The sequence below is a fragment of the Fundulus heteroclitus genome, chromosome 19, assembly GCF_011125445.2.
Source record: "Fundulus heteroclitus isolate FHET01 chromosome 19, MU-UCD_Fhet_4.1, whole genome shotgun sequence".
Classification (NCBI taxonomy): domain Eukaryota; kingdom Metazoa; phylum Chordata; class Actinopteri; order Cyprinodontiformes; family Fundulidae; genus Fundulus; species Fundulus heteroclitus.
In genome coordinates, this window is record NC_046379.1 from 385,515 (window position 1) to 400,055 (window position 14,541).

The window sequence follows — 14,541 nt, forward strand, 5'->3', positions numbered from 1 at the left end:
ATCTTTTAAGAAAACGGTGGTGTCATCTGCTAACTGGCTAATGATTAATTCTGTATCGAAAACGTTTAATTTCTTAATGTCTGCACAGTTTTTAAGATAGATTGCTAACATTTCTGCAACTAAGTTAAACAGATATGGTGAAATGGGACATCCTTGAGGAATTCCAACATTAATGTTAAATCTAGCTGTGGTGCCTTTAGGAAGTATTACACAACTATTAATGCCTTGATATAGACCTTTGATTAAGTTAACAAAGTTTGCTCCAAAACCTAAATGTTCAAGAACTGCGAATAAGAATTGGTGTTCCACTGAGTCAAAAGCCTTATAAAAGTCAAGGAAAAGAATAAAGCCATCATCTTGGATCATGTCGCTATATTCAATTAGGTCTTTTACCAGTCTAATATTGTTGTGAATTGATCTTCCTTTTAGGAAGCCAGATTGAGATTCTGCAATTATGTTTGAGATTCCGGATTGTAGACGCATGGTAAATATGTATGTTAATAATTTATAATCTGAATTTCTGAGTGTAATGGGTCTTCTATTTTCAATAATTCTGGGGTCCTTGTCTGGTTTTGGGATACATATAATAATTCCTTGTTTCATTGTGGTAGGTATAGTATGACTTTTAAAGATATCTGTAAAAACTTGATGCAGTAATATTTTGATGTCTTCCCAAAAGTGTTTATAAAAGTTCCCAGTCAGTCCATCCGGACCTGGTGCTTTGTTTAATGATAAGTGATTAACAGCCTTATCAAGTTCTTCTATTGTAATAATGTTGTCGCAGGTTTTTTTGTAGTTATCATCTATTTTAGGGATAAATGTTTCAATTTGATTAAGAAAGGTGTAAGATTTTGATTCTGAGAATTTGGAGGTATATAAATTGCTATAAAATTTAAAGATCTCTGTTGATATTAATTTTTCATTGTTGGTTTCAGCATTGTTTATTATTAAGGATTGGATAGAATTTTGTTGTTGTCTTCTTTTTTCCAAATTACAAAAGTAGGCCGTGTTTTTTTCCTCCTTCCTCGATCCATTTCGCTCTTGATCTAATAAAGGCCCCTTTGGCCCTTTGAATATACATTTCATCCAGTTTAGGTTGGAGGATTCTTATTTGTTGTTTGTCTTCAGTTGATGGGTTGGGTTTATTGCAATATATATTTAGTTGTTGTATAATATCAATTTCTTTTCTTTGAAGTTCTTTTTTAGTTTGTTTACTGAATGAGATAGAAAATTTCCTGATCTTGTACTTTAGGAATTCCCACTTTTGAACAGGGTCATTTAATTCTTCAGAATGCTTTATATTCTGGATTAATTCTTTGATTTTTTGACAGTAGGTGTCATTTTTTAGAAGACTGTAGTTAAATTTCCAATATTTATTTGCGCCTGGTTTCCAGTTTTGAGGTTTCATTTGTAAGGAAATAAGACTATGGTCAGTTAACGGTGCAGCAGAAATGTCTGAATTGATGTCATTGATTAATAATTCATTTGTTATAAGCCAGTAATCAAGTCTTGATTTGCTATTTGAACTAAACCATGAAAATGTTATACAATTAGGGTTAAGATGACGCCATACGTCTACTAAATTTTGTTCATTACAAAAATTGTTAAATATTTTGTTTGGATAACTTGAGTTATGTTTAGAAGGCCATTTATCATAATATTCATCTTGAACGAGGTTGAGATCTCCACCAATTACAACATTGTTTGTTGAGTAAAGTGATTTTAGGTGGTCTAAGTTTAGGGTTATTTCTTCTAGCAATAATTTGTTCTGGTTTGGGTTATTATAACCATATATATTCAACAAAATAAGAGTTAGGTTATCCAGACAGACAGTGAGGAATAACCAGTGACCATTTTCATCCATTTTACTTGAGGTTACCTGACCTTGGAAGTTTTTTAGAAGAATAGCGACCCCTGCTGATCTTGAAGAACCATGACAAAAATAAGCTTCATCTCCCCATTGTTTAGTCCAAAAGTTGCTATCATCATGTTTTGAGTGAGTTTCTTGTAAGAATATTATATTAGCATTTTTCCCTTTACAAAATAAAAAGAAACTTTTCCTTTTAGTCAAATCTCTTAGGCCCCTTGCATTAACAGAAATTAGCGAAAGTTCACTTTTCAAGTTAAACATAAGGAATTAATATAATAACAAAAATAAATAAATAAATAAAATAACGTTGAACGATATTTAAATGGGTTTTACCTGAGAACAAATTGAGCTGTAGGTAACATAACTCCTAAACTGATAAGATTATTTGAAGTTAGAAATGTCGTGTAGAACTATTGTGTCTCTAAGGAGTAACTCGTTGACCGTTGATAAAGGCATATGGACCTTTAAATACCGCCTTTATTCCAGCTTTTCGTGCTTGCTCTACTTTGGGCCACAGGGCCAGCCGTGCTTCTCGGTCTTCTTTGGTGAGGTCTTCAGCGAAACGGATGTTGAGCTCCCTGCAGATGGGGTGTTGTTTAGTGGATCGCCAGAGTTCGTCCCTGAAGACCCGTCCTGAAAACTGTACAATAATCTGCCGTGGGTGGTTGGTGTTGTTTGGGCCAAGACGGTGTACAGTGTCCAGGATAAAGTCCATCTTTTCTTTCCAATGCGGCATAATCTGTCTGATGAGGTTTGCGACTTCCTGTCTTGTATCTTCGTCCTTTCGCTCTTTTAAGCCTTTGATGCGCAGATTCCATCTTCTTTTATAGCGCTCGGATTCCGCCGCTTTTCTTTCAAAATCTTGGACCTTCTTTGTCAGCTCGGCGTTTGTGGTTTTAAGTTGAGCTATTTCACTTTCCATCTTTTCGTTTTTTTTCTTACAATCTTGAATTTCAGCACTATTAAACTCCACCGCTTTGGCAATATTTGTAAGAGAGAGCGTGTTCTGTTTCATTTCTTCTCCAAAGTTCAGCATCATTTTCTGTAGATTTTCAACTACTTCTAAAATCTTGGAGTTGGATGCATTGCAACTGACCTCATCGTCTCCTTTCGCCTTCTTGTGTGGTACAGCGATTTTGCATGGTGATGTAAGGGTATTTTTCGTCCCTCTGGTATCAGTGTCCATGCAGTAGTCGTGAGTTAGCAGAGCCTTGTTGGATTTGGTGTTAGCTTTGTTGTTAGCCATTGCTGTCAATGTTTTCCTCTTGCTTGTAGTTTTCTTTCCCGTTTTCACAGGAGGCTTTAAGTTATTATTGTTAGTTCACAACGAGATTCCTTTTTTATGTGTAAATTCAAGACCTCATAGCTGTTCTACTCTTATTCAAGGAGTTTGCTACCCAGAGCTCAAAGCTACGCATCCGCTCTCTTCGCCATCTTGCCGCTCCCAGCAGCAGAATCACAGGCAGGAAGCATCACAGCATATTGAATGATCTGCAGATGATAATTCATTACACAGTCTATAAGTGCACGATATACTCTGATCATTGCTGAATTAGTCAGAATGTTGGTCAAGCGTGTAATGCCACTATTACCTGTTGGTACAAGTTTCATTCTTAAAAAGGATTATATTGGAAGCACTTTCATGGTTTCCTCTTCTCTCTGCCTACGGACTCTTCCTCTTCCTCTTTGCTGACCAACAGTTCCACCAGTACCCCATCAGTAACCAGCACCAGTAGCAGGCGTAGTTAACTCTAACCAATCCAGTATGAAGTTATTGACTCTCATGGTGGATGCAGCAAACCTCTTACACTGCATGTCCTTCCTGACTCAACCCTCTGCATTTAGTCCAGATAAACACTGCCCCCCCCCCCATGAGGCTGCACTGTGCCCAATTATACCTAACTTTGCAAATTTAGACACTGAACACCTACATTTATATTCATTATATGTAATCAATTTAACAAGCTCTTAAATTAGCATATAATTTAGTGAAAACCCAAAGTTCATTTTTATTTACTGTAACTCTAAATTAATTTAGGTATTGAGAAGCTAAACAGTGTCTCAGAGTTAGAGTTAAAATTTTGGACCCAAACATAATGATTGTCTTGTGATTAAATTGTAGATATGCAAACGTTAGCTGGCGGTATTAGGACGAGACGAGCAGCGGCGCTTTCCAGAGAGCAATCAGTTCCAAGAACTTAGCCTCAGTCACAGACAGGAAAGCTCCATAATTCATGAAACTACTGAAACCCAAAGAAACAAACAGAGATGCAGAGGTAATGGGCAAGAAATGCTAATGTCAGGCTGCAGAGTTGGGGCACAAAGCTACGAAGGAACACAGCAAACAGGACTTATAATTGGCTGCAGTTTCTGAGCTGTAGAAAAAACCATCAACAAAGATAAAATCATAAAAAAGGTCTATGTTTAGCTTACATCTAAAACTAACCCACTTTATCAAATTAATGGCGTTAATAATATTCATATCTGAAATTTAAGGAGGGAGTGTTCACGCTTCAGCTCCTGTGAACACATCCTCACTTAATTGCAGCTCAATAAGTCATTTCCACAGGATCTTCATTGTGTTTGGCGCCGTAAACACCTCATGAATTGCTAATACGGTTAATTGGGGATTTGAGATGGAAAGAGCCAAATTGGATGGCTGAGCAGCATTCTGCTCTGAGGTTATAGAGTCTGTGGCTGGATCTCTGTGTCTGCGCTCGTCTTCATTAGCGTCACAGTTTTAGCTCAGGGAAATGTGATGAAGGGCAGGGATGGAGGAGGCCAGGCCAGAGGCCAAAAGGCGGGATCCGTTAGGTTTACTTTAACGTCAGTCCACCAGCTACTAACCAGCATGGCTACAATAACCAGCCTCTACAGCAGGGGTGTCAAACTCATTTTGGTTTAGGGGCCACATTCAGCTTAATCTGATCTCAAGAGGGCCACACGAGTTAACTCATTGTAAGATTAAATAGAACTAATAAATGTGGTTGCTGATTTCTATATTAAATGAATTTCATTTTTACACAATATATTATGAATAACCTCAGTGTTTTTAAGAAAAGAATGTGCAATTAAAACAATACTTTTATTCAGTTAAATATTTACTTGTGCATTATGCATAAGAACTGATCACAGTGATTATACAATGTTGAAAAACATTTATTCACATTTTTTGGAACTTAAAAACACTGTCCTACATGACAAAATACATAAAACAGATAAAAATTAAGAAATGATTTAAATTTTTCAACACCTGAAGCTTAATCTGCTAATTAAAACACAGCGCCCCTCGTGGACAATATAGGAACTGCATATTTTCAATTAAACCAAGTACATGTTTTTTTCAATAATTGTTTTATCATTCTCTTCCTTTTATCTCCTCTTTCTTTCACCTTTTGTTTTTTTTCTTCTTGTTCTTCCTTTCCTCTCCTACTTTCCCATTGTAGTGTCCATATCATTTGAGATATTCCCCGCATGAATCATAATAAAACTATTCACATTCATAAATCAAGCAGAGCACTATGGCAAAATCAGTACTGCTCCACTTGTGAAAGTCAAATCTGATGAGCTCTTTTTGGCATTAAGACAAAAATTCTTATTGCCACATTGCCAGACAGGACACTGGAAAAAAAAAGAAGAAAAAAAAACATTTTTTTTTATAATGATAATGCATTTAGCCACAGGGCCGGACTAAATTGTTCGGCGGGCCGGATCCGGCCCACGGGCCGTATGTTTGACACCCCTGCTCTACAGCCTCAGTGGATCCAGGCTTCTCCTGTTCCACCTGGCTCTGCTGGTCTGCAGCAACACTCAGTTCATGCAACGGCAGCAATATTAGGCCCATGTAAAACTTAGATGTTGCTGCTCAGTGGGTCCAAATCTAAAAAGATGAACAGAGTCAGCACAGGCGTCCGGTCTTCTGCTCAGGAGGACGGAGGGTGGCCAGCCTGCCGGCCCGTAATCAGCCTGATCCTGCTTCATGCTTTCAAACGAGGCTCTGGCTTTATATGAAAAAGCCACAACAACAATGATGTGCGTTTGCATTGAGAGGACGGACTTCAAAGCGGCTCATTTCCTGCTGGCCAGCTGCAGCGTGGCTCTGTGCTGAGGGCCAATCATTATAATGAGCCAGTTAGGAACAAAGGGCTCCCAGAACGTCTCAGACTACTGCTGCAGATCAAAACCACCACAATTAACCGCAGCTTCTGCTCCTGTAAAGGTCTGACTTAAACTAGGCTGGTGCTTCTGTGTGGGTGCAGACATGAGACGCCCATCATTGTCTTGTTTCAGCTGAATCAGTCGTCATACAGGACGGCAGTAATTGATGCACTTTCTCTCATCTGGGCATTAATGTTGAATTAATCTGGGGGATTTATTCAAAGCGTCCGGTTTCCAAGGTACGGAGGATTAGACAACATCTAACTGTAATAATCTACTGTGGATTTCTACTGATCCACACAGAACCAGAATCCCGCGATACATCCAGAAACCCACCGGGCCCAATTTAGATCAGTTCCTTTCTGGCCACCGATCCTGAATTTGATCATTGGGACCAACGAGCTGAAAATGTTTAGGCTGCCGTTTTGGGACGGTCAGTCCAGATCTCAGTGTCAGCCCGCTGAAACAGAACCAGAGTGGATGTTTGCTCGGGACCACGGTCCATCAGAACCCTGCACTGTGTCCGGTTTACACACTGCAAAAAGCAAACTAAAAGTAAGTGAAATTTTCTTGAAATCATTGTATTTTTCCTTGATTTGAGCAGCTAAATAAGACTATTTGCCAATGGAATAAGATTTTTGCACTTAAAATAGGAACAATTCATCTCCATCGTCTTATTTCAAGTGCAGGAAATCTAATTATCTTATTGTAGAGATGAATTGTTCCTATTTTAAGTGCAAAAATCTTATTCCATTGGCAAGTAGTCTTATTTAGCTGCTCAAATCAAGGAAAAATACAATGATTTCAACAAAATTTCACTTACTTTTAGTTCCCTTTTTGCAGTGCACCTTCCAGCTGCTAATTGGTACCAGTACCACTAATGGAGCAACAGCCCCGCAGCATGATGCTGCCACCACCGTGCTGTCGTTAGACTTTAAGTCTCTTTTATTTCTGGTGTAACACTTTCCCTACGTTAAAACACGCCTTGCTAATCATTCATAAAAGCCGAGGCGGTAACGTCTTCCTTATCTCATCACACTCTGAAGTGACATTCTCGCCCAGCCAAGAGTTCTGCTCAGAAAGCTCATTTCTTCCTGGTGAGGGTTTTTTCTTCAGGGGTCTATTCCTGGCCTGTCACTCTTATTACCTCGGCGCCCACCGACGCTGCAGAGTGTCGCTCCTCGTCTTCTCCAGATTTAAATTCCTCCAGACACTCCTCCAATCCGCTGCCAAGGCATTAAGGGACTCCCAGCCGTTTCCCAGAGCAGTCGTTGGGAGAAAGCCGAGCAGAGACAGGCGTCTGGGTGTCCCCTGCGTCTTTTATTGGGATCATACAATCAAAGTGACAACATGAAACATGCAGCAGCCTCCTTTGCTTCTTTCTTCCTTTTCTGTGTGTGGAGCTGCTGAATGGGGTTGTTCCTCTTCAGAGGAGCTGCTGGTGCCAAATGTAAAGCACATAATCTTGTTTCAGTGTTTTTAACACACTTGTAACAGTTATGACACATCCACAGCTGTCAGACGCGCTGATTTACATTCCTTTTTAGTCAATTCAAAATTATTATTCTGAGCTAATTTATCATAAATTGACCGTATTACTGGCATAGATCGGCTGATTGAATCCAGCTCAGTTAATCAGTGATGGCATTATGTTTTCTTAATAATCCCTGAAGTACGCTTCAGCCCGGTGTTTCATCAGATTATTCTAGTGATTTCTGCAAACCTGGATGTTGGATTACAACAGGAACAGTTTTGATGTTTCTCTGAGGAAATAGTGTTCTTACTGGCATTAAATCTGTAACAACCAGTAACAGCTGAAATAATCCAAACAGGTCTAAAGATGTGAGATGATTTTCCTAGTTACTGTCTCATTTACTGCCTGCATTCATTTTTACTTAAAGTCTTATTTTGTGTTTTTAGTCACTATGTCCTTGTATCTCTATTCCTCAGCTTTGTAGTTCACCTGATCACCTGATCACCTGCTGCCTTGTCATCACAGACTTCTTTGCTCTTTATTCTCCCACTTTTCAGTGACTCCCTGCTGGATTACACTGTTTGCTTTGCTGAGCCTGTTTTGTCCTCACTGAGCCGAGCTAATTTGCATCCATGCTGGTTTTTGTTTCACTGCTGTCATCAGGAGGTTTGATTCACCTTCCTCCTGCCTTCCTGTCCCTGGCTCCTCCTTCAGAGCCGTTCCTGATGCACTCACTCATTCAGGAACCTGTTTTACGCCAGAACGACTGGATTCTTACATCTCAGGGAAGGAACGCAGCACATTTTAGCAGCAGCTACAGAAAGCTCAAACAGGGAGTCAACAGCCAGACCATCGAGGTAACCGCAGGTGAACAAAGCTTATTGGGCGAAAATCAGCCAATTCACCTACTTACTGACTTCTACTTTTAACTGCATGGTTCACTAATAGAAATGAAACCAGAGTTCATCAGAGTAATAATGCTGATCAGAAGTCGCTTCTGTCTAAATGTTGCCAGTATTGTCTTTGTCTTAAATGCCATTTTTGGCCAAACGATCATTTAGCACTGTGGGTGAATACAGGCAGACTGGTTTCAGCACAGAGACCTTTAAGAAATGTCTGCATGTAACCAGGAGTAAATGCATGTGGAAGTGTGGGAGTTTTCTTTCTTATCTGGCTCTTCTTCCATTTAAATTAAGTGTATTTTTTTTCCAAGGACAATAAACGCATCAGATAAAGTGAGACTATCTTAAGGTACGAGCCTGAGAGAAACTGAAAAGGAATAATTGTAAAAACGGTAATATTAGGCCTTTAATGTGATGAACTGGCCACCATGTTGTTGGCGTTATGTAACAGTTTTGACGTATCAGAAGAAGCTTTCATCCCAACAGACTCACATTCCACCTGGAGCAGCTGAAGTGAAAGTTAAAGGCAGTCCCTGCTGGGATGGGATGCATGTGTTTAGACTCAGCTGACTGTGGAAAGCAGCTTTTTACCCCTTCATGTTCCTCTGGCCCTAAATGAAGCGATTTCATCCTTTTCTCTAACTCTGACGCATCGACGGAGAGAATGATGGAGGTAGAAAGCTGTGCTGTCTTTAAGCTCCAAGCACCTGCAGCAACAGCCGCCTATTATGGGTTTAAAAGTTAAACGCATTAAGCTTTCATCAGCCGTTACATCATGGGATTATCTCACTTCCTTTCTTCCTCTTAGTAATTGCATTTAGCCCACAGATCGCCTGTCATTCACTCGGCCTAATTAGCTCTCCTGACCCTCAGAGCGCCGCCGTAACCTCTGCGTCGGCTGAAGCCGCTGACTCCTGCCTCATCTGCTTGACTGCCGGCTGACTTCGTCCTCCCCCCCCCACCCCCATGCAGCTACAGCAAAGCTGCACAACTTTTCTCAAGAGATTTCAGCAGTTTGTTGCAAACCATCAGTAAAGTGTGACACAGGCTGACATCCTTCAGCAAGGCCTCTGTGAAATGAATGGGGGGGGGGGGGGGGCTCTGCAAAGACAATAGTGTCTGGTGAGAACGGGTTCAGTTGAACAATGGGCCTATCTGAAGCTGACCGGGAGGCTTGTTGTAAGCAGAATTAATGTTGGAATTAATCAGCAGCAAGCTTTGCTTTTCTTCCTCTGTGATTTAGTGTCGGCGGGAGGAAACAGGACAGGGAGCCATAACTCCCCAATTAATCTTTTTATAATCGTTCATCTCACTTGCTGCAGCATAAGATGCTCTGATGGCACGTTTTCCTTGGTTCTCTCTCCCTGAAATAAAGTTCCAGCTCAGGCTGTGCTGCGGTGGGAGCTGGCTCAGAGAAGCAGGCGCCTGCAGGCCGCCGTTCACACCAGGAACCGCCTGACATGAGCTGCTGATCAGGAGCGCTCACAAGCCGCCACCAAACAGCTCATGCAGAAATGCCGTCACTACGAACCATGTGCCCCCCCCCATCCCTTAGGGTAACGGTGTTGCTTTTCTGTTATTGCTCTCATCCTTCACAGCACGGCGTTCCACACCTGCCACCAGCGCTGCTTTAATGCAGACCAGACGAGTGGAGGTCGGTTCTGGCCGGTTACAGAGCAACACGGGTATAATCAACGTCTTATCTGGTTAAAAATGTTAAAAGTGTAAATGCATGCAGGCTGGAGGTGTGCTGGTTGTATAATGTGTGCACAGCCATGTCAGAAGGATGTAAAACAGGGAGAACACGATAAATCTGCCTTAATGGGTCAGTTCTACCAAAACAAGGGGAAACAGGCTGTAGAAGTGAGCTCACCCTTAAATCCAGCACTTTGTTGGATTTGGACCTACTGGGCAAAGAACGCCGGACCTGAAGGAAACATTTCACAGGTTTCACCCTCATCCCAGCCGCTCAGCTAACAGCGATGCAGATCAGGATGAAGATCCTGCAGAGAGCCAGGAGGGGAAGCAATGTTCTGGAGATACAGAGACCTGAAGGGCTGCTGACAGCCTGAAGACACAACGTGCCTCAGTCCCATCTTCTCCACATCCATGAAGCACATGTCAGGAGGACGACTGAGGCATCATCTGGACAACCCTTTGCTCCACTGACTGAGCCTATGGAGCCAGGTCTGCAGGTCCTGCTGGTCTTTGTCCAGCAAACTGAACGGCTCTCTGCTGTCTGAGTCACATCTGAGGTCATTTATTCCTGCTGCTATCAGATTTTACAATGCTGCACTGCAACTGCAACTGTGACCATAACTGTAATTATTAATGTGCAATAACCAAGGTGCAATAATCTATTTAATACACTGTCCTACAACCCGTGCAATAATCCTGATGTAGTGACTTCTGCTGCTATCACCACCTGAACATAAATCAGCACACATGTATGTATGTATGTACAAATGTATACAATGTATATGCACGTATATACGCGTAGGTACGTATTTATGTATGCGCATAGATATATGTATATATTTAAGTATATAGATATGTTTATATATATATAGACCACTATGAATGTAAATGAGACATCATATGCTCATTCCTATTTCCTTTTTTTGTATTTTTTGGTATTCTTTCTGATCCATTGTATATATGAAGATTCACTGTATATAACTGAATGCACCTTCCCTACTCTGCACCTTCTTGTATGAGCCGATGTGACGAGTGAATTTCTCCATTGTGAGATCAATAAAGACTATCTTATCTTAACTTAACAGGAAAGGTCCACCAGCAGCGGGCGGCTCCAGCTACTTCTACCAGCTAGTCAGTTCCTCCTGCACAGAACGAGGTTTCTGCTGAGCAGCTCAGTCCTAACATCTGTAAATATGATGCTGATGTTTTCTGCAAAGCGACAGCCTGACGGGTTAAATGCTCAGGATGGGTTTAATTTTTATTCTAGATGGATATTCAGAGCTATTTAAGATTAAACACTGAGTATTCCCGTAAACATGCTGTGTTTAAAGCCTTTTAATGTCTGCAGAGCTGCATCAGAGAGAAAGTCTCTGAATAACTGGCATGTCTAAAAACAGCTAACACAGGTTTGTTCATGTGGGCTCGTTTATAACAGACAGGCGGTCTAAATGTCCTTCCTTTCTGTCATCAGGAGCCGAACTCATGGGCTGCATGTGTGGAAAAATGGAGCAGAATATAACTCTGCCAGCATGGGTTTATATTCCATTTCATTTGCAGTGTAACTGTGTTACGTCTTCTTTCAAAGGCCACAAAGACTGCACATAAACGATGCTGCCTGCCTCATGAAATAATAAGGCTGCTCTGTTATCTCCTGCCGCGCAGATATACGGAGGCTTCAGATGAAAAAGTCTCCCGCTGTGAATGATTCTGAGCTGCAACGTTAGCAGCTGTAAACACAATTAGAAATCTGGGATTAAGCAGCGGCGCTTTTACCCGTCGCTGCAGCTCTCAGCCTTTCATGGAGCGCCCATCGTGTCTGAAGGCTGGTTACAAAGTTACTGGCCACAGGCACAGCCACAACCAGCAGATTAACGCTTTATTATTATTACTATTATTATTACTATTATTATTATTATTATTACTATTATTATTATTATTATTATTATTATGATTATTATTATTATTACTACGCGTTACCAGAACCACCCATCGTGTCTGAAGGCTGGACAAAGTTTCTGGCCACAGGAAGTAGTTTCCCTTTCACCGCCAGAACCAGCAGATTAACGCTTTATTGTTTTTATTATGATTATTATTATTATTATTATTATTATTATTATTATTATTATTATTACTACTACGCGTTACCAGAACCACCCATCGTGTCTGAAGACTGGTTACAAAGTTACTGGCCACAGACACAGCCACAACCAGCAGATTAACGCTTTATTATTATTATTATTATTATTATTATTACTATTATTATTATTATTATTATTATTATTATTATTACACGTTACCAGAACCACAGAGGCGGCTGTGGGGTCTTTCCACCTCCTGGTTTAATGCAGCCAGATTTCTCTGCAATCTTTTAAAGTGATCAGTTTTGGTGATGAGCCTTATGGTGGATGTACACTGTGACTTTCTCCTGCATTGTCTACATTTAAATTGTTTAATTTTAAATCAATGCTGCACCTTATACTGTATTTTAATTTTACTGCAATTTAAAAGCTGTATGCAACAAATTGTCGTTCTGTACGCACTCTGTGCATACAAAATAAACAAATAAAGTTATCTAAGTCTAAGTCTAAAACACTGTCATGGTTTCTGACTACAGAGAGCAGTGGATTGAATAAAGGCTTCATGTCTGCTCTGGCTGCAGCTTGACCGCTTGCTTTGTGCATCAATACCTTTAGTTTCCCTATTTAATGTTGACTTGTTCCCTTTAATGAATATAAATCCCAAGAAAATACAGCAATCTCTCCTTTAAGGGCAAACTCAATGGAATAATAAAGAACTGCTCCTTTGTGCTGGTTTGATAGATTATTAAACCAATTTATTCGTCTTCTTTATTATGGCTCTTTGTATCTTACCAACAATAGAAAGGCTGGAGTCTTTAATTTCATATTTCTGAGTTAAATCCTGACAGGTGAAAGGTCGCCCAGTGGGATAACCTGCTCGCTGATGGAGATCTTCATCTGGAGCGCGCCTCCTTTAATAAGCAGCTTCACCTGACGCTGATGCAGGAGGCTCAAAGATTCGGTCGGCTTTGATTCTGGCTCTTTGATGAGGACCGCTGTCACAGTCTGCATGAAGGCTGACATTATCAAGCTCCTCCACGCCTCCTCAAGTGTTTCCATTCAGTTTAACTGCTGAGTTTAACTTAGTTTTAATGAGCTGTAAAATAATTCATCTCACAGCTCACTCTGCAGGCGAAGCTCAGCCTTTGTTAAGGAAATCTGAGCCTTTTCTGGTTATTGCCGACCAGAACATTTAACCAAAACCCTCCAGTGAACACAGCGATGAGGCGACGTGTCTTATTTTCTGGGCTGTTTTCAGTTTCCAAAGGGAAATGTGCAAATAATGAACTGCACTGCAGCGACTTTGATCTTGTTCCCGTCATGCCACAGCCGCGCCCTGAATATTCCCTGTGAGCTTTCAAACACCGTTATTCTCTTTTGCCAGACAGCAGCTTGTGTTTTCTGAAAGAAAGCAACTCTCTGCCAAATTAGCATCTCCTCTCATCCAGATGTCTCGATGAGGCAGAGTAAAGGTTTTCTGTAAGTCCTGGGGTTCAGGTCTGCAGTCCACAGATGCAACATGTTGGGTTTGTTCTTATGCGGGTGTGAGGTCCAGAATGGAGACATATTCTGCTTCCCTGCAGGACGTCAGAGCTCGCTGTACTTTAAAGCATCTTGATCCGGGTGTTTCCCCTTCATCTGGCCCAGATGGAGGCTTTCTGATCTCTGCATGTTGGAGGAAGATGCATCCACAGCTTGCTGATCTGCAACACATAGAAGAGTGTTGTTGCACAACTACATAAGCATGTCGCAAACCCTGAAGGCTTCATGACAAAAATAGCAACGAGTGCCACGGCTCCATTCTGGGATAGATTACATGGAAATGAGAAGGCAGGTCCCTGACATCGCCCTGCACGGTTCTGGAAGGTGTGCTGGATGTAGGCGTTTCTCAGGTGTTCTGGAGCAGGAGAATGTCTACAACTAGCAGGCAGGTGAGGACCAGGTCTGTTTGAAAAGAAGCTCAGAGATTCATTTCTGATGGAAGTAAACGTGGAAAAAGTTCAGATTTCATGCTCCTGACTGCAGATGATCTGACTTCATAAATTACTTCAGACATGCTGGATGGGAATGATTTCAGAAGACGTTGCTCCACCCATCCTCAAACGTTTTCCTGAGGATTCAGCTCAGAGGAACTCCCAGGATGTAAGGAACCATCAGGATCTGGAGACCCGATAATTCAACCAACACAAGAATTGAGCGTGTAAAAGAGTTCATTTTAAATAAACTGGTGTTGCTGGAACTGGAACCGACAGGAACTGGAACAAGAATCACTGCAGAGAGGAGAGCTAGGTTAGTGGCCAGGAGTAACTCAGTGAAGATGATAAAACACTGAATAAAAGCCACCAACCCTCTCAGAAGCTG